Source organism: Hyaena hyaena, unplaced genomic scaffold, assembly GCF_003009895.1.
Source record: "Hyaena hyaena isolate Hyena2069 unplaced genomic scaffold, ASM300989v1 scaffold_463, whole genome shotgun sequence".
In the NCBI taxonomy this organism is placed as follows: Eukaryota; Metazoa; Chordata; class Mammalia; order Carnivora; family Hyaenidae; genus Hyaena; species Hyaena hyaena.
In genome coordinates, this window is record NW_024081094.1 from 960,420 (window position 1) to 982,459 (window position 22,040).

General features: G+C 38.0%; 1 pseudogene; it reads left to right on the top strand.

Moving 5' to 3' along the window:
• The first annotated feature begins 21,487 nt into the window (after nt 1-21,487).
• Nucleotides 21,488-22,005, top strand: LOC120246284 (annotated as a pseudogene).
• The last annotated feature ends 35 nt before the right edge of the window (nt 22,006-22,040 follow it).

Below are 22,040 nucleotides of genomic sequence, written 5' to 3' on the forward strand. Positions count from 1 at the left end.
ATATTGCTGATGGTCACCTGAATATGTTCAACTTACAAAAAATCTCTTTATCTGTGTACTTAAGATTTGTGTAATCTAGTATATATACATTGTAAGTTATACTACTTATAAAGGTTTATAGCAATTACTTATTAACTCAAATGATTATGTTTTTATAATACTAATATTTCCCAACCCAAAGTATCATATATATTTCCATTTATTACAAAGTTGTTTCATGATTAAGATTCTTTTTGTTCCCCACAGAAGTCCTATATATTAGTTAGGACATTAATTTAAGGTAGCATACTTGCCTCAATGGAAGACTATTCACTTCACCACAAGATGTGTTATGGGGATCTTTCATGCAACTTTAATTTATCAAATTGGCCTTCTCCTCACTTATTTAATTGTATGCAAGCAGCACTATAAATAACATACAAATTCCTCACTTGAGGTAATAAACAAATTTTAAGATGCCCTAAAAACTGATAAAGTCCTTAATTCAGAAAACTTCAATACAACTCTGATGTAATTATATGAATTTCAAAATAGATTTAAAGCAATTAGGTTGCTCATAAACTTGATAAACAGCATTTAAATTATCAGAAATGACTATGAGGGAGCTAATTAATTTTATACAGTGTAGAATCTCAAAAATATAAAGAAAATCACCTGAGTAAACTCCATCTTGTTAGAACAGAAATACTTAAATGATAGAGAGTATTATTTGTGTCCAGCACTGATAAACACTGAGAAGAGACAGAAGAAAAGAGAGCTAAAGAAGCTGAAGTTGACCTTATTGTTCTGCGCATAGAAATGAGAAAAGAGATGATAAGTACATCTTAAATAAGTGGCATATACACACAAACACACCACACACACACACACACACACACACACCATTTAAACAAGGACTTAAGTCCCCAGAATACATCACAGTAATATAAAAATTACTAGAATACTCTAGACAGATGAATATGGAAATCATCCATAAAATAGTTTTTAAATTCAGGATATGCCTCTAATTTTATGAAACACACAATGGAAAAAGTGGCCTGTATTTCAAAGCAAATAGCTTCAAACCATAATTTGAAAGAATCTAGATATCTAGATATTCTGTGAAACAATATAACTGACACTGATTCAAGAAATAGCTCACTGGGAGCTCTTGAAGGGCAGGGACAATGGGTCATTCATCCCCAGTGCAAAGAGTAGCATATGGCACACACTAGATACCTGATTAGTGTTCACTGAAGAAGTAAAGGTGAGATCATAAGAAAGCAACTGAAAAAGCCACACAGGAAATGGGAAGCTGTCTTCTCCTGGGTGAAGTTTAACTACTTTCATTAATAAGCTGGAGTACTTCCATTACTTAGGCTCCCTCTCTACGCCTGCTTTTAAGAACTGGAAATCAAGCCAAGACATCCAATGCTGGCAGACTTATCACTCACTAGGTTCAGAGTAAATTTTTACACATTTGTGAAATATTGACCTTTCCTTCAAATAACAATATAGAGCCAAATGTATACCCTTCCTCATGGGCAAATAGTTGCCTATTAAAGGATTATGTAGAGTTTGGCCAGGTTTTTTATTTTAGTACTGTATAATATCAGAGTTAGAGGCCTAAAGTCCCCTTTAACATTTAGGGCATCGATCCCCCTTTCTTTATAGTTCATAAGATGTTCCAGAGAGAAGCTTAACTGCATGGAATAAAATAGAAGAAAATATCCAGCAGAAGTTAGTTCTCATGAAAATGCCTCAAATACCATTAAGTGATTTACTGCACTAATCCCATAAACTGATTGGGATTAGCTTTTTGGAAGGTGAACAGGGCAGATTTGTATCCTAGTTGAAAGCTTCAAGCTAGGATTTAGTTTGGACATACTCTGCTCTTTCATTCCTTTTCAATGCAAGAGCAGCTTGAACTTGGCTCACTGAGAATCTAGAAGAGTTGCCTTGACTCCACGTCTCCTCCACTTGCTCTTGTCCTTAAACAGATGCCACCCTCCAGGAGACCCTGAGGGCTTTGGAGATGAACGTAGGCCATGACAGTGACCTAAACATTGGAAATACAATCTGTCAGAATAACTAATGTGCTTCTCTTAAGGATACTTTTTTCTTTTTTTTTTTTTTTTTTTATTTCTAGGAGAGAGAGAGAGAGAGAGAGAGACAGCGTGAGCAGGGGAGGGTCAGAGAGAGAGGGAGTCACAGACTGAAACAGGCTCCAGGCTCTGAGCTGGCAGTCAGCACAGAGCCCGATGCGGGGCTCAAACCCACGAACCGTGAGATCATGACCTAAGCGAAAGTCGGACGCTTAACCGACTAAGCCACCCAGGCGCCCCATCTTCTTTGATATACACTATTATTCTAGGAACTTCCAAATTTGAAAAATATGCCTCTTCCAAACTTTTCATAGCACTACAAAATGGTGAACTTATAAATTTTATGTGTGGAAAATGCAGAGGCAGAGAAGAAAGTTTCTGTAGTATTGTGGTATGGAGGTTGCAAGTTTTTGTACATATATATTCAAAAACACCAACTTGTACCTTTTGCCCTTACATTTTCATTTTCTTGAATCTGAAAGGTTTTTGGTTTTTGAGAACTCTCTATGGAAATGCAAAAACAGCACTTGAATATCAAATTTAATACACTTGTCAGCAAGCTTCTAGGTACCATATCAGAATGTCATAGAAATAGGACATAGAAGAAGCATGGTGTGTTAGGTCAAAAACAAGGGAAGCAAGAGGCCAGGATAACTTGTTTTCTATATAAATTTGAAAGTAAGGTCTAATATTTCTCTCCTTTATATGAACCTAAAATCATGTTAATGCCAATCCCAATAAAAAGCTGGTCTTAAGTAGACTGATGGCCGAGACAAGGAAATAACTTTCAAAATTGGACTCTTCCATTCTCATTCTGTCAAACCCTAATGACTGTTCCATAAGAATAATTAGAAATAGCCCTATCTTACTGTTTAACAGTATATATTTGTCTACAAAAGATTCTTTTTTATGCGGTATGCAAAAGAAACTCTAGTATAAAAACAATCTTCGCAATAAGCATCACAAATAGCAGAACACTTCTCAATATAAAATAAATGAAATAAAATCAAGACTGGGGTTGTATTATCTACTCACAGTTCAGAGCAGAGATGAATGTGTGGGACATTCCATTTATACTGTAGCTTCACGACTAACAAATATTTGAGGAAAGATGAATTCTTAGCATGAATTTTGGGGTAACCACATTCAGATATAAGAAATCATTTCTCCATTTTATCTGAAAATGACCTTTTATCACATTAAAGTAAATTTCTAAATGTACCTTATCTGATAGGCTGGCAATGTCTTCTCTTTATGTAATGCTGCAGTAAGAATATTGATGTACAAAATGATTTTGGAGCTTATAAACAATCCTATAGGGGAAACTATCAAATCATATTTCCATACTATCCCATTACTTTATGTAATGCATTCAAGCCTTTATTTTAGCTATTAGTCCTTCACTTCTCATTTTTCAAATTCTACTAAGAAGGCCAAAGCATACTACCCACTTGAGGAAATATTTTTAACCTATTCTTTGCCTTTTATACTCAATATTTGGATATTCTGAACTGAAGTATGAAAGAAAACTAAAGAGTATATGGTAAAACCTTGGTTTGCGAGCATAACATTCCGCAGACACGCTTGCAAAAAGAAAATAGACAAAGTACCTGCACTTATCTTTGAAAACCTTCATGGCTGATGTGAGGGAGACAAGAGAGGAGGTTATGATGTAGGACGACTTTCACTATCACTAAACAGAATCACTACTATCTATTGGTTCAATGCAATCTTTTTCTTTTCGTCCAACTTTAACAAGAAACCTTTCCAATGACACTTGCTTTTGTCTCCTTTTGATGATTTTGCAGAAATATGACATTGCATTGATGATCACCCATTTTCTCAATGAGAGAGAGAGAGAGAGAGAGAAGAACCATTGACTCAGCTGTGATCATGTGACATTTGGTGTCACGTACTACTCATATTGCAAGACATTGCTCATTTATCAGGTTAAAATTTATTAGAATGTTTTCTCATCTTGCGGAACAGTCACAGAACAAGTTACTCACAGTCCAATGTTTTACTGTATACTCACTTAAGCTATTGTCTCCGTAACCTCAGGAATCAAATAAAATGCCACTCTACACTTTAACAGTCATACTTCAGGCATTTGTGTTATGCAAAATAATTTTAATGGAGAATTTTATGGTAAATTAAAAAGAACTGGATGTAGAGATGGGGCAAGTGGTCAAGGATAAAATCATGGAGAGGGAACCTCTGGCTTTTACCTTAGAAACACATAGCCACAGGACAGGTTTGTGTGGAATTTTTTTAATGACAGTGATGAATTAGTATACCAGATACTCAAGTAGATCTCTACATCTTAAATTGAAAGTATACTTCATTCTGAAGTCCCTTCTCCTACTAAAACTAATAACTTTTTGATATTTATAGTGTTTAATATTTTCGTGGGTTAAAAATATTTAACTTAAGTTTAATTGATAATTGATTCTCATTTTATTTGTTATAAAGTAGTTTTAGATTTGAAGCAGTCATCAAAAGTAAAAACAAATGTTCACATAAGTTTAGTAAGAGTGTTTTATTGTATGTAACTTTTGTGAATATGATAAATCTATACACAGTTGGTATGGAAACTATTCATTTAACTATAATACTTGATTACCTAGAACATAGAAACTATGCCTCATGGGCCAAATCTAGCCAGTGGCCTGTTTTCTATGGCCTATGGGCTAAGAATAGTTTTTAAATTCTTAGAAGGGAAGAAAGAAAAGGTGGAAGCGGAGAAAGATGAGTAGAAGGGAGTAGAGCAGGAAGAGGCAGAGACTGTATATGGCCCACAAAGCCTAAAAATTTACAGAATAATGTCCCTTACAGAAAATGTTTTCTGACCCAAACCTAGATTAGTACCTTCGCCCAACAATCCAGAAGAAAAACAAACATTAACAACTATTAACATATCTATTTAATGTTATGTTTCCATAATGCACATATAATCTATGTTCTCAAGACGTGCCCATACTGTTTTCCCCACTCCTCCTCTCTCATGTAAATTTGGCAGTCTGTCAATGATTACATCAGCACTCCCTAATAAGTCCCCACTATTCACCCAGTTGGGTCAAATGCGGTTGCAGAGTGTGGTAAAGGCAGGCATGCTTGGATCCATTCACTCTCTGCCTCTTTGCCCAATGGCCTCACAGGAATATCTGGTTTCAGTGACCTAAGCATGAGGCTTAAAGCTATTTCCTACCAAAGAGCATCTGCATTCAGCCCTAGCCCTTCCAAACCCTTTGTTTAGAGATATATTAAGCCTCTGAACTTGTCATTGAACTACTTCCATTCTTTGTAACCCTATTAAGACCAGATAAGTGTACTTTCAACTGCAAGTTGCTGAGGTAGCAGTGTCATCCAATAGCTGGACAGGTTAATCCCAGAGATCTAATCACTATGGGCAGTGAGAGAATGTTCTAGTGTTTAGTTCTTTTACTGAAAAGTGGCCCTTTGAATTCTCGGAATCCTAAGTACATTACTTATGCTTCTTAAATTGCAAGCTTATTTTCCCTTTTCTTTTGCTAAAGCACATCTTTAAGTAATTATATATTTCACTCTGAGGTCCAAGATTCAAATCCACTCCATTTCACCATTGACCATGTATTACCAATGACAGTTTACTGTCAGTCCAGATTCAAGAGAACACAGAGACATTTGGGACTCAAAGTCAACTCATATTATCAGTGTTGATTTGACTTTAAGCCTGTTTCAGATGTACGAAATAAGAGTCTTCCTAAAGCCTAGGATATTGGGATAAAGTTTAGACATACTAACCTGGAGAAATTTACAGATCTATAGTTGCTAGTGATTACTTGGCCTTGTAGGCTCAGCCAGTTGTGGTATCCAAAACACCATGTTTTAAGACATTTTAGATATCCAACCATACATAGCAAAGATGTCTTCTCTGAAACTTTTTAAGTTGATCTTCATTCATCCGAAATCGAGCCTAATGTTAACAGTCATAAAGATATATAGATATAGATATAGATGATATAGATATAGATATAGATATAGATATAGATATAGATATAGATATAGATATAGATATAGATATAGATAGATATCTAGTCCTTTAAACATAATATTTTATACATGTACTATTTTACCAAATTTTCTTACATTGAATTTTTCTGACAAGTGATATATTCAGTGAGTTGTTATGTATCTTCTACATACAAGGCACTTTTATAGATATGCAAGGATTCCAAATATTAATAAGACATTGCACTGTTTTAGTAGACTTATAATTTAACGGGCAAAATTATATATGTATACAATATATACAACAGAAACAATAAAACTGCTGTAATAGGTCTGAAAATAAGTCAGATTCTGAACAGGTGAAGAATAGGAAATGTGTAAGAGAAGTGTGTTATCCATGCTAAGGCCTGAAAAGCTGGTAACATATTATAACAGAATGGAGAAGAAACAAATCTTAGACCAAGAGAATAGCAAGAAAAGAGGAGGAAAGTTGAATTAGCAAAGAACATCTTTGAGCAGGTATACTCGATTATAACATAGGAAATGTCATATAGGGAAAAGAGAGGTCAAATCTAATATAAAAATCTGGATGATTTCCTAAGGAGTTTAGAAACTACTTAGTGGCCAGTAGGAAATCACTAAAGTTTTCTTATAAGATAAAGATATTTATTTAAAATATTTACTGGATTCTTCCTTTATGTCAAGACAGACATAGCCTATGAAGTGAGGATCTTGTAGTTTAATAGAGGACAAAAAAAAAAAAAACCCACAATGGAGGGTTACATGATTTGCAGGAATTTTCTTTAGTAAAATTAATGTGAAAACAACTAAAGAATTATAGAGAGATAAAAGGCCAAGAGGTTCTGGCAAGGAGAAGGAGAACGTACTAGTAACTCTGGGTTTGAAGTCTACCATAACCACTTAACTAGCTTTGAAACCTTGAAAAACTTGCTTGATCTTTCTTAAGTGATTTGCCACAACTATGAGTTAATGCTGCCTATCTCCTAGGAACCTGTGAACATTAAATAAGATAATGTATGAAAAGCACTTGGCATCAAGCAAGTAATTAATAATGGTAGCATTATTATAGCATCCTAGGTAAAAGGTAATCAAAGCTACAGTGGAGAGTTGGCAATGGGACTGCAATGAAAGAAGTGGAATTAAGGTGATTGCAAAAGCACAATCTATAGCAGTGTATTTCAAATTATGTTGTGCCTGTTTTAAAGAGCATATGCTTCCTTGTCTCAGTGAAAGTGATTCTGATTTGGGGGCATGGTAGAGGAAAGACAGAGACAATACAAGTGATTCTTGGCTTCTAGTCAGATTTTGAGAAACACTATCCTACAGGACTTGGTCACTAGCTGGATGTAGTGGGAAAAGAAAATATTCAAAGATGCTCACAGTAGGTATAATTAATCCAAGGTTGGTGAATCCTCGTGCTAATGGATGGAATTCAAAGAGTTAGGTGAATATAGGTGTATATGAATGTTTGCTGAGAAGAAAATCCATAGCCTTCATCACATATTCAAATTCTGAATTTGTTCAGCTTCATGATTTAGAGATTGTGGGTACAACAGAAATAAACGATTAGCAATAGAAATGGAAAGGTCAGAACAATTCATACAATCTAACATACATGCTGCTAGCAACTGATTATGTGACCAGCAATACAGTACAGAGTTTGTTCTAGAAGGTAAATTTAGGAGGCATCTGTGGAAAGAGGAAGAGGAACACCATAGGAAATGGGGAAATCTTCAAAAGGAAAAATGAGAAGAGAAAACAGAAGTTGGCCAGACCTAAGAGTTTAGATAATGGCTACGTAGAGTAGATAGAGTGAGTGGCCCCTAAAGGAGCCCTGAGCTCAGGCAGGAAAGACAGGTAACTGAAGGTTTCAAAAAGGAGGAAAAGATCAATAGGGTTCAATACCACAGAGATCAGACACTGAGCCAAGAGAAACGTGTTAGTTGCTGATCCGGTCATCAGCAACATCAGAAGAGATTGGGGTTAGGTTGCAAAGGGTTAATGAAGGACTGAGTGAGAATTAATGAAAATACTTGTTCTAAGTTCATAAATTACATTTTCTCTGAAGAAAACAGGACTTCCATGAAAGGCCTCTTTGAATTTTTACCCCACTGAAATTCTATTTAAATCGCGTACTCTGGCAGCAAAAGAACCACAGTTTAGGGTAAGGTAAGATCACTCAGGTGCAGCCTTGGGCTTAATGCTTAGAGTTTCCACTTCCAAAGGAGAACTATCCCCAGTAGCCATAGAGACTGATTCAAAAGCCAATTACTTCCGCGTGCCTCTCTCCCCTCCTTGGTCTGATTTGTGGTGAAGGCTAAGCACACAGGGAAAACGTCAAATAAAATGTTCACTGTCTCCATAAAATACCGACACACTACAAGATGATAATCCTGCTTCTTTGAACTAGCTAAAAACTGACCTTCCCTCGCTCAAACTGCCTGTAAGAGTCCCAGGACAGGTTGTTCTGACATTCTTTTAATATCATCTCATCATCACAGCCAAAACTAATCACAAGAATATTACCCGTTGACAGGTGCATTTATTCTGTCAATTAAATCAGATGGTTAAATCGAAATGTGCCCCAAATCTCTCTTGTTTGCATTATCCATATTGGCGTTTCTTGGCCGTGGTTCATTGCTGGCTGGAAGTCGTCCAGCCCCCACAGAGTCACTTTGCAATATTGTGCCAGCAAGTTTCCATGCTCTGCAGCAGCCACTCCAGCGAGGCCAGAACAGCACTACAGGACTGACCTGGAATGTTATATTGCTTCACTAAGATTTATTAAAAAATGGAAGGAGGGAGACTGAGATCAATGTTTTTGGAATGGAAGAGGATATATCACCTCATGGCTAAGCACAGGTGACACGTGGGCAATGAAGCGAAGATGCTAAAGACAGGCAGTGAAGAAGGCTCAAGGAAGGATAAAATCAGCTGTATGCCTTCAGCTTTCTGCCCCTTTTCTACAACTCCCCTCCACTGAAGTGTCCAGAGAAAAGCAGAGACTTAAAGACTGACTCCTTCTGTTTTGAAGACCACTGACCCAAGAAGATTGGTAAATATATCCAGAACCGGCAGTAGAGCCTAAATTCTGCAACAGAGTCCATGCCCATATTCCTAGGACAGAGAGAGAGTTTACACATTTTGGCCACAACAACTAATCATGAGGCACATTAAGGGCAGGTCTAGGATTCTAGTCCCTGACGTACAGTTGAATTGCCAGAATACTTTGGCTCCCATTTCAAAATCCCTCACTTTTTTCAGCCAGTGTCTTCACCTAAGCATAGCTAGAAAGATGCCTCCTTTTTTGTAAGATGCATTTGAAAAGCAAATAGTTCTGCTTTGGAAAGTATGAATAGAAAACACAAAAATGAAATGGGGAAGTAATGAGTGCAAAAGAAATAAAAATCTAGAGCATGAACAAGAGTTGACATGTTAGAGTATAATGATAGCACCACCGGAGAATGTCACGTCCTCTAAAGTTACGTTTGGACATCACTGCAAACAAATTTCATTCTGTGTATTATCTACCCAAAAGGTCCTAATGGCTTGTTGGAAACATTTCAGATTGTCAAGTAAACATACATGTAGACTACCATTTTTAAGGTTCAGTATTGCATTATCTTACCTAAATATCAGAAAGTTCTCAGTACCTGCAAACTGTATTTAGCTTGTGTGTCATTTTGCATTATCTACCCAAAGAGCTTAAAATAGAATTAGTGATTTCCTTCCTTCCTTCCTTTCTTCCTTCCTTCCTTCCTTCCTCTCTGTCTTTGTCTCTTTCTCTCTCTCTCTTTCTTTCTCTCTCTCTTTTTTTGTCATCCTTTCACCTTTAAAGCATGGCATGAAATTTTAGCTACTCAATTGTCATTGACTCTAATGCTTCAGTCCCCATATACCATTTAAGAGTTTAGATCTATGATTTATCTTTCAGAACGGTTACAATCAATAAGGTAAATATCTATTTTGGCCATTTGTAAGGCAGGTATTCAATCCACTTGAGAAAAGCTGTTTTAGCCTATTTTGTAAATCTTTAAGCACTTCTTAAAAAATGCATATTCTATACCCAAGAGAATTATTTGATTTCCAGTTTAGCTAATTAGCATTCAGAAAATGGATCACACTCGGGGAGCCTAGGTGGCTCAGTCGGTTGAGTGTCCGACTTCGGCTCCGATCATGATCTCAGGGTTAGTCAGTTTGAGCCCCGCGTCAGGCCTGTGCTGACAGCTCAGAGCTTGGGGCCTGCTTGGAATTCTGTGTCTCCCTCCCTCTCTGACCCTCCCCTGCTCACGCTGTCTCTCTCATTCTCAGAAATAAATAAAACATTAAAATTTTTTTTTAAAAAAAGGAAATGGATCACACAAAATAAAAACATATAGTATGATTGTCAGGGAGGGTCTCTTGGGTGAGTCAGTTGATTAACTGTCCGACTCTTGATTTTGGCTCAGGTCTTGATCTCAAGGTTCCTGAGTTTGAACCCCACATTGGGCTATGTGTTGACAGCGTGGGGACTGCTTGGGATTCTCTCTCTCCCTCTCTCTCTGTCCCTCGTCTACTCTCTATCTCTCTTCAAATAAATGAATAAACTTAAAAAAAACTTTTTAAAAAGTTACTGAAAAAATAGCTACCAAATGTGCACACAAACCAGTTTGGAGGACTTATCAACTAGGAGTTCTGGAACATCATGGCCAGTTCAGTAAGACTGAGTTGGCCCCTGCTGAGAAGGTGAAATGGGAGGATTCCAATAGGATCAGATGCAGGGCAAGGCTTATGATACATTTTAAGTAATTATTTCTCAAAGATCCAGTCAATAATTAAATAGGCTCTATTTCCTAAAGCCTAGTATTTAATTTTTTATGTGAAAGGAATGGTAAAATGTCTCTCATATGTTCCAAAGTCAAGCTAATAGGTACAACTGAAGAGTTGAAAGTCAGATGTGAGTACCATATAAGTACAATTTATTATAGGCATTCTGTGTTCCAGGTATTTTTTGAAGTACTGTGCACATATAAATTTAATTTTTGCAAAAGTCTATGAAGTGTGATTTATCATACCCATGTAACAGTTAAGGAAACTGAGAATCACATCAGTTTCCACTCTGAGCTGCTTGAAATTCTCTCTCTCTCTCTCTCTCTCTCTCTCTCTCCCCCTCCATGCCTTTCCCCTACTTGTGCTTTCTCTAAAATAAAAATGGGCTCCTGAGTGGCTCATTGGTTAAGCGTCTGAGTCTTGATTCCAACTCAGGTCATGATCTCACAGCTCATGAGTTCAAGCCATGGAGCCTGCTTGGGATTCTCTCTGTCCTCATACTCTCTCTCTCTCTCTCTCTCTCTCAAAAATAAATAAATAAACAAAGAAAACAAAGACAAGATCATGGCTGGGCATGATTTCAAACTGATTAAAAATTCAGATTCTAATAAATAATTTAATTTTCCAAAGGTTATTGGTTACTAATTTGGGTATTCTCTTAACATACATATTCTACTTTATTCTACCACACTTTAACCTTTCCATATGTACATTGTAGTAAATCTTATAAGCAGTATATAAATAGCATATCTGTTAGTTGATGAAAATAAGAAATCCCACAGTTCTCAATCTTTGGAAAGCCAGCCAAAGCTACTATTGAAGGCATCTTCTTGTCCTGAGTTCCCAAGGTTCCCAATGCTCCCTAGGAGTACTTCACTTCTGCCCTTTTCAAGGTTCCCTCTTGGTGGGAACACTTTCAGTTCTTCAAGCCTGGCTCCGTTAATTTGCTACAGCCCTTAGTTTAAAAAAAAAAAAAATTGCAATTCCTTACTCCTGTATATAGATAATAGGAGTGACTTCTCCAATGTGAGATTCACTAACCTATTTTTCAAAGTACTCACAAATAAATCCTCCCTTATATTCACTCTAATGCTGGTGCTATGAACCTATCAGTTGGGTCTCAAAGTCAACCCAAACCATTAAATGCTCCTCCAATCCTACACATCTAAATCTTTTCCATGGTTTAGAATGCATTTCAATTCCTACCTTTTCTATTAGTCTCCCTTATAGAAACTTTCCATAATGCCTTCTTTAGGTAAATAATCTCCAGAACATCTGCTTTTCTAACCAGTCATGGCCATCTCTGTATATATCATATTTTGACATACCCTTCAGGTGTACCTGAAGGTCTGGAACTAACTTTTAATTGTTTGCATGTCTCCTCAAAATACAAATCTCTCCATGATGTTCATAAACTGAAAGAAGAGACTTTGTTTTATGTTTCTTTCTTTTGCTCTAATTCAGTATCCAAAGGGAAGAAAAAGTCTTTTTAAGTCCTTAAAAGTTTATCAAATATGTTCCTAGCATGTTGGGAATACAGTAATGACACAAAATAGTTGTTGAACTCAAATAATTTCCTATCACTTTTGCTGACTTCAATTTTTAAGATCCAACTTCTTGAAGTTGAACTTCTTGAAGAAATCTCTTCCATTCTTTTTGACTGACAAACAGAGAAGAAAACTAGTTGAAACAGACAACTTCACCTTTGAGTGACTAATTTATGTAGATGTTCACAGTACCATAGCCCTTTAAGACCTCTGCATCTCTAGATGCCCCTAAAGAAGCTGTAGAAAAGCAAGATTTGAGATGGGCTTCTCTGCTCTGACTCTTGTTTATCCAATATTAGTTTTGAATGTGGCGGACAACAGACAGACATCAGAAGCTGGTTTAAGTGAGTATATGTAAGTATATGTATAAGTGAGTATATGTATATATAAACTCTAACAAGTGATTCTTACTTTTTTGAGGGGATTATCAGTCCCAGTAAGAATCTGATAAAGGTATGGGCTGAAGAAATGCAGTTACAGCCACTACAATTCCACAAATTTGGCCATTGCTGGAACCAGCTTAACAGAAACCAAATCAACGCAGACTTGACTTTTATTCCTAAAGTCAACTAGGCATCACATCAATGTCAAGGAATATGAAGTAGGGGAGAAGAGGTCCTTGGAAAATGGCCAGATTTTTAAGATTCCATGCCATATGAGTCTTTTTCCTTGGGTTGAGCCTTGTTACCATTAATTAGTGACTTCACTTGGGAGTAAATGGGTATCAACCATCTGACTTCCATTTGTCAAGAGATTTCTGATACAAAGCAAAAGTGAACGCATGGTAAATTCTGGACTACCTATGCTCCCCAAGGGTTTGGCATATGACTAAGCAAATACACTAGCCCAATGGATCCACCTTTCTAAATGAATGGGCCTGGCTCCAGAAAACACAAATCTTATAAGGTTGCCTGGACTGCCAGCTGCCTCAATTTTAGCACAACGATTTAATGTATTTTAAATAAATGTAACATAAGGAAAAAATGCTTTGTACAAATTGGTCATCTGTTGTTTTTCTGGCTGGCACCATGATTTATGTAATATATCAGTAGAACGACATCTCTCTATCTGTCTCTTGGATAACAAAGTACATATGCAAGTTTCTTTACAGTGCTTTAACCCCCTGATGACTAGAAAGGTCCTGCTGATGATTTATTTCTTATACAGCATCTAAGTAAGTTAAAGAAGCTGTCAAATAATTCAAGTATTTTATGTTTTATCTGTTCCACTCTTACCCTGGATGCCACCATCATATCCCTCACATTCAGGGCTTCAGCATTGTTTTTTATCATTGTGTACAAAAGTCAGCACTCAATATTTGGGTGACATCCATCTCTACTCAAACTAGCATTAACTAAATTGTCATAATATCCCAAATTAGTCTTTATTGATTTAGTGCTAATTATAAGGGCCACATGTGTATATTTACTTTCTAGTCCTTTTCTCCTCAAGGAAAAAATAGAAATAATATATTCCTTCAGTTTAGCGAAGCATAATGCAATTCTTGTTTTTGGTAGAGCACCAATACCAGGGATGACATCAGCACAAATCACTAGAGCATGAAATAGAACTATTTTTTTTAATCTATTTTGGATCACACACATATATTGTGAAAATCTTATGAAAATTTGGAGTCCTCTCCCCTGAGCAATGTATATTAGCTCTTACATAAAATTTTGTATAAAATTTCAAGAGGTTCACAAGCTAGAAGAACATAACAATATGATTTTGTATGTCTTTCAAAGATAAAGCATTGTTTTAGCTCTCTAATTAATCCCACAGGAATAACATGGTGGATTTGTGTTGTAGCTTGCTTGTAACAATTGTTTCTGGGCTAGTTAGCTTTTTTTTTTTTTGGAGCTAATGAGGAAGGGGGTCATAGGTTCAATTCATTTAGGGGTCAGTTGGTTGTCACACAAAGAAAAGGCCTTTGCCATATTGCTGGCCCACCATCTTGCAAATTTATGCATTTTTCTCACCAATCAGAGATTGGATTGCTAAGAACAAATCATCATTTCTTCTGGAATGAAAACTCACAAGTGCGTTTCCTTGCTTTAAGGATATCAATAATTATACAATTATTGGAAGTGGCAATGTGTTATAGAAAAAAGATGAGGGTCAAGAGACCAGAGTCAAAGTCTGCCATAAACTAGCTAACTGTAGGACTTTCAGCAAGTTATGTGACTTCTCTGGGTCTGTTTTCTCATTAAATAACAAGATTGTACTACATAATTAGAAATATTTCAACTCAAAAACTCTAATATTAAGTATCATTTTATATGAAGGAAGAAGAATTGCATATTGTAGCAAAAACCAAAGTACATACAAATGGGGAACCCCTGTTGGCACTCAAATGATTCCACAGTAAAATACAAAATGCCCTGACTGAAGCATTCTTATCACTGTCATTGATTATGGGAAAGCTTAATTCGCAAAAAAATGTGGCATACCGATTTACTTTTATAGTCAATCTACATAAATTTATAATATACATTACATAAATGTATAGTATACAAATATAGTATGGAAGTCTCTCTCCCTCTCTCTATATATACATATATATATATATATATATACATACTATTGAAGTCTATGCTCTTAGCTCCTAAACAAGAAAAGACACATGCATCAGTAAGTTAACAAAAGAGAATTATATGTTTTAAATATGTAAACCCTTGTTGGTTCAGTAGAAAGGGGCAGGAAGAAACCCTGAAAGGAATCCATCTTTTCCTAAGTTGGACAATCAGACAGTTTCTCTGTATACGCTCATGAAGCAAAGCACAGATTAAAAAGCATGTAATTACCAAACTTACACTACTTGTGATAAAAACACCACCTATCTTTGAAACCTCTCTGTATTTCTGTTTTTAGATGTAACATACCACACACACACACACACACACACACACACACACACACTGGATAGACACCGTTAAGTCATGTTTCAGAGGTTTTTTTCTTTTTTGCAACACCAAAAAAATGCCTCTATTTTCATTTGTTTTATAGTCTGCTAATTTGGCTACAGAGCTAACGCCCTTTTAAGGGAATATGGTGTGGGACGACTGTGCAGCAATATTAAGTGAGGAAGCCATATGTTTCTTAGCCCCAGCATACTGTCTGTGACTGCCCTCACCCTTGTGGGTTAGCTTTTTCATCAGATAGGCCGGCAGCGGGTGGGATGCCTTTTTTTTTTTTTTTTTACAGGTGTTTGGTGGAGATCACACACAAAATAAAGATTTCTAAGGGGAGTGAGATGTGTAAAACATCCAGAAATAGCAACTTGTTTTCACTTAAGATGCGATCCACAGAGGACTGCTTCAGACTCTTAATTTATAGCATTATCTTTATATATCATAAGTGAATGCTGGCCCCTAGGTAGCTGACACAGTGCCCAGCATATTCAGAGCTGTCTGTTTTCGATCATGTTATAGTCTGTCTAGAAAAGTATTAGAAACAAACTTATTACGCCACGAGATTCAGTGACCAAAACCAAAAATACATTTCATCAGAGAAAGTGTTTCATGTTAAATTTTAAGGGTACACTTTCTGATGAGGAGATTAAAAAGTGGTGTCATTAAATATGTCCACAATACCAAACCCCCTTATACGAACTGTCATCAGAGTCTCTTCTAATTTCCTGTTTCGGGGTGCCATTGAAGACAGAGCAGCGGAAGGCAGAAACATACAATAAAGTCAAGAAGGCCCTCAACTAAGCAGAAGGTTAAACACAGGCACTGACAGTTCCCATCACCTGAAATTATATTATCGTGGTTTCCTTGAGCTCCAGAGAATTCTCTTCTACTGATTCATTTGCTGCCCAAATTAAAGTGTAGGTGCACACAGCCTCAAAGAGGAAATCAAACAAGAGAGAGGGTATAAAAACAATACAACTGGAGAAGCATGAGGTTTATATTTTTATGCTAATGTGCTGGTAAGAAAAGGGCTCCATTTGGGGAGCAATAAAGAAAGGGGTTGGGGGGGGAGGCTGTGAGCAGATCTCGGTAAAAAACACAGAGGCTTTCTATGCAGATGGGGGATTTAAAAGAAGTAAAATGATAACCACATAGTCAAGAGACTAGAAAAGAGACCTTGATGTTTGATAGTTGTAATAACCTGCAGAGTGCTCTAATGGCTCGGGGATCAGGTGCAGAGCTCCAGCAATAACGAGAGCTGAATAATTATCTCGGCCGTATCTGTATCACCAAAGTCCCAGCGTATGAGCTATATAAGGAGGCTTCTGCTGCCTCTCCAAGATTTCCTGAAATGTTAAATCACTGATTTGGGAGCACTTCCAGCATTAGTACTGCCCAGTTAGAAAGAAATAAAGCCCAGAATTCTCCTGTGGCAGTTCTAATGTCTTTGTTAATTATGAATTATGGGTAAACATGCAGACTCACAGAGGTCACGGCTGTCAGCAACAATAGTTTTCAAGAAGGATTTTTACGAGGGTCTTTTTCACTCCACCATAATGTCCATTTTATATACATAAACAGAGCCAGGCATACAAAAAATGGTGTTTGCTTTTGAGGGGAGCTGTATTTTTTTTTCCTCTTTTTTCCTCGCCTCCCCCTCCCCTTGTGTGGAGGCATGTAGCCACAGCCAAAGCAAAGCGGTTCCTAACTAGAGTTCTCCTCTGTGACTGACAACAGCTGCACCATTCCAAGGGCTAGACAGAAAGTGTCGCTGGGGCTGAGGCTGGGTTAATGATCAGACACTGAAAACCACCTCTTTCTTGTTAATAGAGTAAGCGGCCAGTTGGGTAACCCATCAGCAGTGGTCACCTTTCACATACAATGGAACAACAAAAGCTGCATACAGTATGCTTGATTAACCTCACTTAAATGGCAATGCTAATCTCAAATCTATCCCAAGAGTGTATATAAACAGGATTAAAATTATATTATGTGTGGATCCAGCCCAACAAAAGCAACTGGCACAAAATCATTTTAATTAGGTGGTAGCGGCTGTAACTCATTCAACTTTGGCATTAATTCTCTTCGTCCCATCAAAGAACTTCTGGGCCTTACTGTAAGACAGTGTGAATGTGGGATAAAGGAGATGCTCAGTGGACATTAACCACTCTCATGCCTCAGCTTCACACATAAGGCGTTGACATGTCGAAGGTAGGTTAGGCAGTAGGACCAGATCAACTTTGATTAGACTATTCAGAAAACCTGTGACGATCTTTGTACGTAACTTTGTCGAGGTAGACAGCATATCTAGAAAAATGGGCTGGAAAATTTTGCTATACTGTCCTTCAAATGTCAAATAATGGTAGTATTAGTCCTCACTTTGGAGACTATCTTCTTCACACATAGATAGCAAACTTAGGAACTATGTGAACCTCTGGATGTGGGAAAACCAGATTTCAGGGCCAGGCCCTCTTCGTTTCCTTTCCACTCCTGGTCCATTTAAATGACATTTTCTTGTCATGGGTCCTATGAGGCCACTCCGGGTTCTATCTCAGAACACATGTCACAGGGCAACCTCCCACTGACCTTTCTTGAGGAAGGTCCTTTGTTTACTTGAACTGACTGACCTTTAAGATGAAGGCCAAGCAAGGTTAATTACACTCCAGATCATATAAGAGAAGATACATTGTAAAGAAACATTCTCTTCTGTTTTACAGTGAACACAGAAATAACATGAAATCAAAACACTCAGAGAGCACCAGGTAACTCCAATTTCTAGACGGTTCTGTCCAGGCCAAGTGCTTAGCAACAATACAGTCTCACTGTACACATCTGAGTTACCTGCAAGCCCTTACACTTTAATAACCATCATCTGAGGGGTGCCATGTGGCTCAGTCAGTTAAGCATCCAACTCTTGATTTTAGTTTAGGTCATGAGCTCATGGTTCATGAGACTGAGCCCCCTGATGGACTCTGCACTGACAGCACGGAGCCTGCTTGGGATTCTCTCTCTCTCCCCCACACCCCCAACTCATGCACACATGTCTTCTTCTCAAATAAGAAAACATTTTAAAAACATCATCCTATTTTTAAGCTTGTTTTCTAGAAGAAATAGTGTCTTAGAGTGGGTTGATCTTTCTCAACCTATTCAGAAGGGAACACAAAGAGTCCCACAAATGGTGTCGCTAGTCCCAACCTCCCTCCCACCAACATTCCCAAGGCCTAGATGACACCAACATTTCTCTCTCTGCTCTGCTACAGAAAGGGCAGCTACAGGCATGGCCCATCTCTCTTATTGAGAACTTAAGAAATTTAGGAAACTAATATGTATTAGATATCTACCTTGGAACAGGCATTGCCTTCCCAGTCATCGCATGCACCTCTAGCACATGATCCTTCAACCCTGGGGAGCTTGACATAGCACCTATACCCAGGGCCTTGCCCCCAGGGATACTGATGCAACTTGTTATGCAGTCAACACATTTATTATTATTATGGTTATTATTATTATTAACCTGACTATGTAGATAAAATGAATTTACCAACCAGCATGAAGAAAGGGAAACTGTCACTGGCTTTAACTGAAAATTTATAGAGAGACATGCAGTTTTCTAATGTTGAGGATATTGACTTGTAGAAAATCTGACCATAAATATCTTCAAGGTCGGGGGGGTGGGTGCTTAGTTAAAATCAAAAAACAAAAAAAAAGCCAACAGATTCTTCTGAATGATAGGGAAAAATATAGAACTGAAGAGAAAGAGAAAAGTGAATTCAATGTTCAAGCCAAGTGAAAGTTGAGGCAAAGTCTGAGTGACATGGGAGAAATGTGGCCTGGCTTCCTTGAGAAACTGCATGGATGGTAAAGAAGGTAGTAATCAGAGAAAATTCCAGAGTAGCAGGAAAAAAACAAGCTACTTTACTCGCTTAGTTTTGAACAGGGAAAAAGATATTGTTTTATTGAGTCAATACACCAATTCCCATTTCATAATTTCTTAATTCTGTTTGGATTAAGAAACCAAACCATGTCTCCTGGGGCAGAGTAATTTTTACAGTGTGTTAAAAAGAAATCTTGCTGTATTTAGAAAAAAAAAAATTTTAAGTTTGAAACAAAGTCAGCGTATGCACCAGATTACCAGGACTCAGAGAAGCTCAGAAGTCAGGAGGAAAGAGGAGCATTGATCTGGAGCATGGCCATGGCTATCGTGAGGGAGGCGATTTGATCCACTCAAATGTCTCCTTAAATCAAGCTTCTATTTTCTCTCTACTCTCATTTTCACTTTTGCCTTTTAATGTTGCCTGAATCTATTCCAAGTGTCCTTTGCCATGGCAACACCTGCAGGTGAAGGCCTAGCTCCTCGCTGCCAGCCTCACCAGTGATGAAGAGGCAGCTAATCACTGCACAAGGACAGGAGTGCAATCTCCAAGACACCCATGAACAATTTGAGTACGAGGGTGTCCCTGAAGCACCCTCTTCTCACAGGTGTTTAACCTGTTTAGTCATATACCAGGAAAAGGGAAAGTAAACGAAGACCCTTTACTTCGTTGGTGTTTGCATTTCATCACCTCCACAAAAGCACTGCACTATCTAAATTTGTATTAAGAGTCCCAAGGTGTCAGTTATTTCAGCAGCATATCATAGGGCCCCCAAAGTGAAGAAGGAGCTCTCTCTCTCTGCTTGCCCTCCCTCTCCCATACCTCCAAGCCCATGAGGATCTGAGGCCAGCTCTAATGCTATCCCTTAGATACCAAATGACAATGGCCAGGGCCAAGGTATATGACATCTCAGCCTTCTGGGCCTCTGTCAATCATTCCCCAATTCTGAAGACTCTTATTCAGACTATTTGCAGTCAAATCACCTATGCTTCTTATTCATGCCATCAGTAAACATGGAATGTTATCCACTTCTGTTTGATGTTACAGCCTTTCAATATAGGCTCTTAAAGCACTTCATGAACCTTGTCTGGATACCGAGTACGGTCTTTCTTCCCCTTATTCCAAAGGACAAACAGGTACATGAGAGTCAAGAATCTGACCCAGTTGTCTGCCTCAAATGACTCAACGCCAAGGCTAGAAAGAGCTCTGAAGAGCTGATGTTCCAACCACCCACTAACGCAGCTTATCTTTGTTAGTTATTATTTCTAAAAGCTTTATATACCTTGGCAGGTCAAGGAGACATGTGTCAAAGTAGTATTGTTACTTGTTGAGACTTTTTGCCAAGTTTTTAGTGTGATTTAAACTCAGTGCAAACTTGCTATTTCTTTTTATTTACAAAGTTGACATATTATTCACTAAAATTTGCAGTAGATGGGGCTGACAGTCAACTGATTGAGCAAGACAATGGAAGGATTTGAGCTTCGTGTAAGGCCTGCCGATCTAAACTCACAGTATAAAACCTCATGTCTAACTGTTCTGCTCTCAAGAAGTCCCCTCTATAAGCATATCTGTTAATGGTATTCCATTCATTCCTCCACCAAATGTCAAATCAAAACTTTCAAGCGGAAGTTTTGCTTCAGAAACCTCTGGGGTTGAAGATCAGGAAGTTAGGAGAAGACAACCAGCAGTCATCAGTCTCATGAATCATCTAGATGGTCCCAAGAATGTTTCCCGTGGCCATCTACTCCTCTCCACTCTATTCTCAGTGCCCATGAAACCTGTTTAGTAAAACCTTCTCCCAGCTTTCTTACGTAGTGCATTCCCTTTGAGGGGGTTATTATTATAGTACCTCCTTCATAGGTTGTTATAAGTATCTAATGGATTAATATGTTGTTTAGAAAAGTTCCTGGCCCACAGTGATATTTCCATAATTGTTTATTATTTAGGACAAGGAGGAATTCAGGAGGAAGAGAAAAGACAAAGAAATCTTAAGACTAAATTACTCACTTAAGGACACACTAACTAGCAGTATAACCAAGACTGTCATTAAAGTTTCCACACCTCTCATTCACAGTATGGCCACTCCCATATTATGCAAGGGCCCAAATGAATTATGAAAACATCTACATATGAGATAAAAATACACACAGATTGCATGTTAAGGACAATTTAAAATTTGATTTTGAAGATTTGGTTTCATCAGTTGGATCCCGGCAGTCCTGCAATGGCTCTCCTCTTATCTGTCTCCTTGCTATCACCATTCATGTCTGGAAACATGGCTTCTGGTGTGGCTGTCTCTGATGGCATCATCAAAGTGTTCGATGACACGAAGGCACGTAAGTCATCAACCCCAGAGGAGGTGAAGAAGCACAAGAAGGCAATGTTCTTCTGCCTGAGTGAGGACAAGAACATCATCCTGAAAGAGGGCAAGGAGATTCTGGTAGGCGATCTGGGCCAGACTGTAGAAGGTGACCTGTATGCCACCTCTGTCCAGATGATCCAGATAAGCACTTGCCACTATGCCCACTATGATGTAACCTAGGAGACCAAGGAGAACAAGGAGGAGGACCTGGTGTTTATCTTCTGGGGACCTGCCCTTAGTGGTTGTAAGCCTTCCTCTTCCTGCCAGACCAGAGGAGTTGGTGGGATCCCAGCAGGGGGAGAGCAGTCCCTTTACCCCGGTTGCCAAACAGCCCCCCACCTCCAGGATCTTTCTCTTGCCTCCTTTCCTGACACCTCTGGCTTTCCCAAACTGCTTTTGATCTTCTGATCTCTCTTGGGTTGAAGGAGACCAGTTGCCCCCTG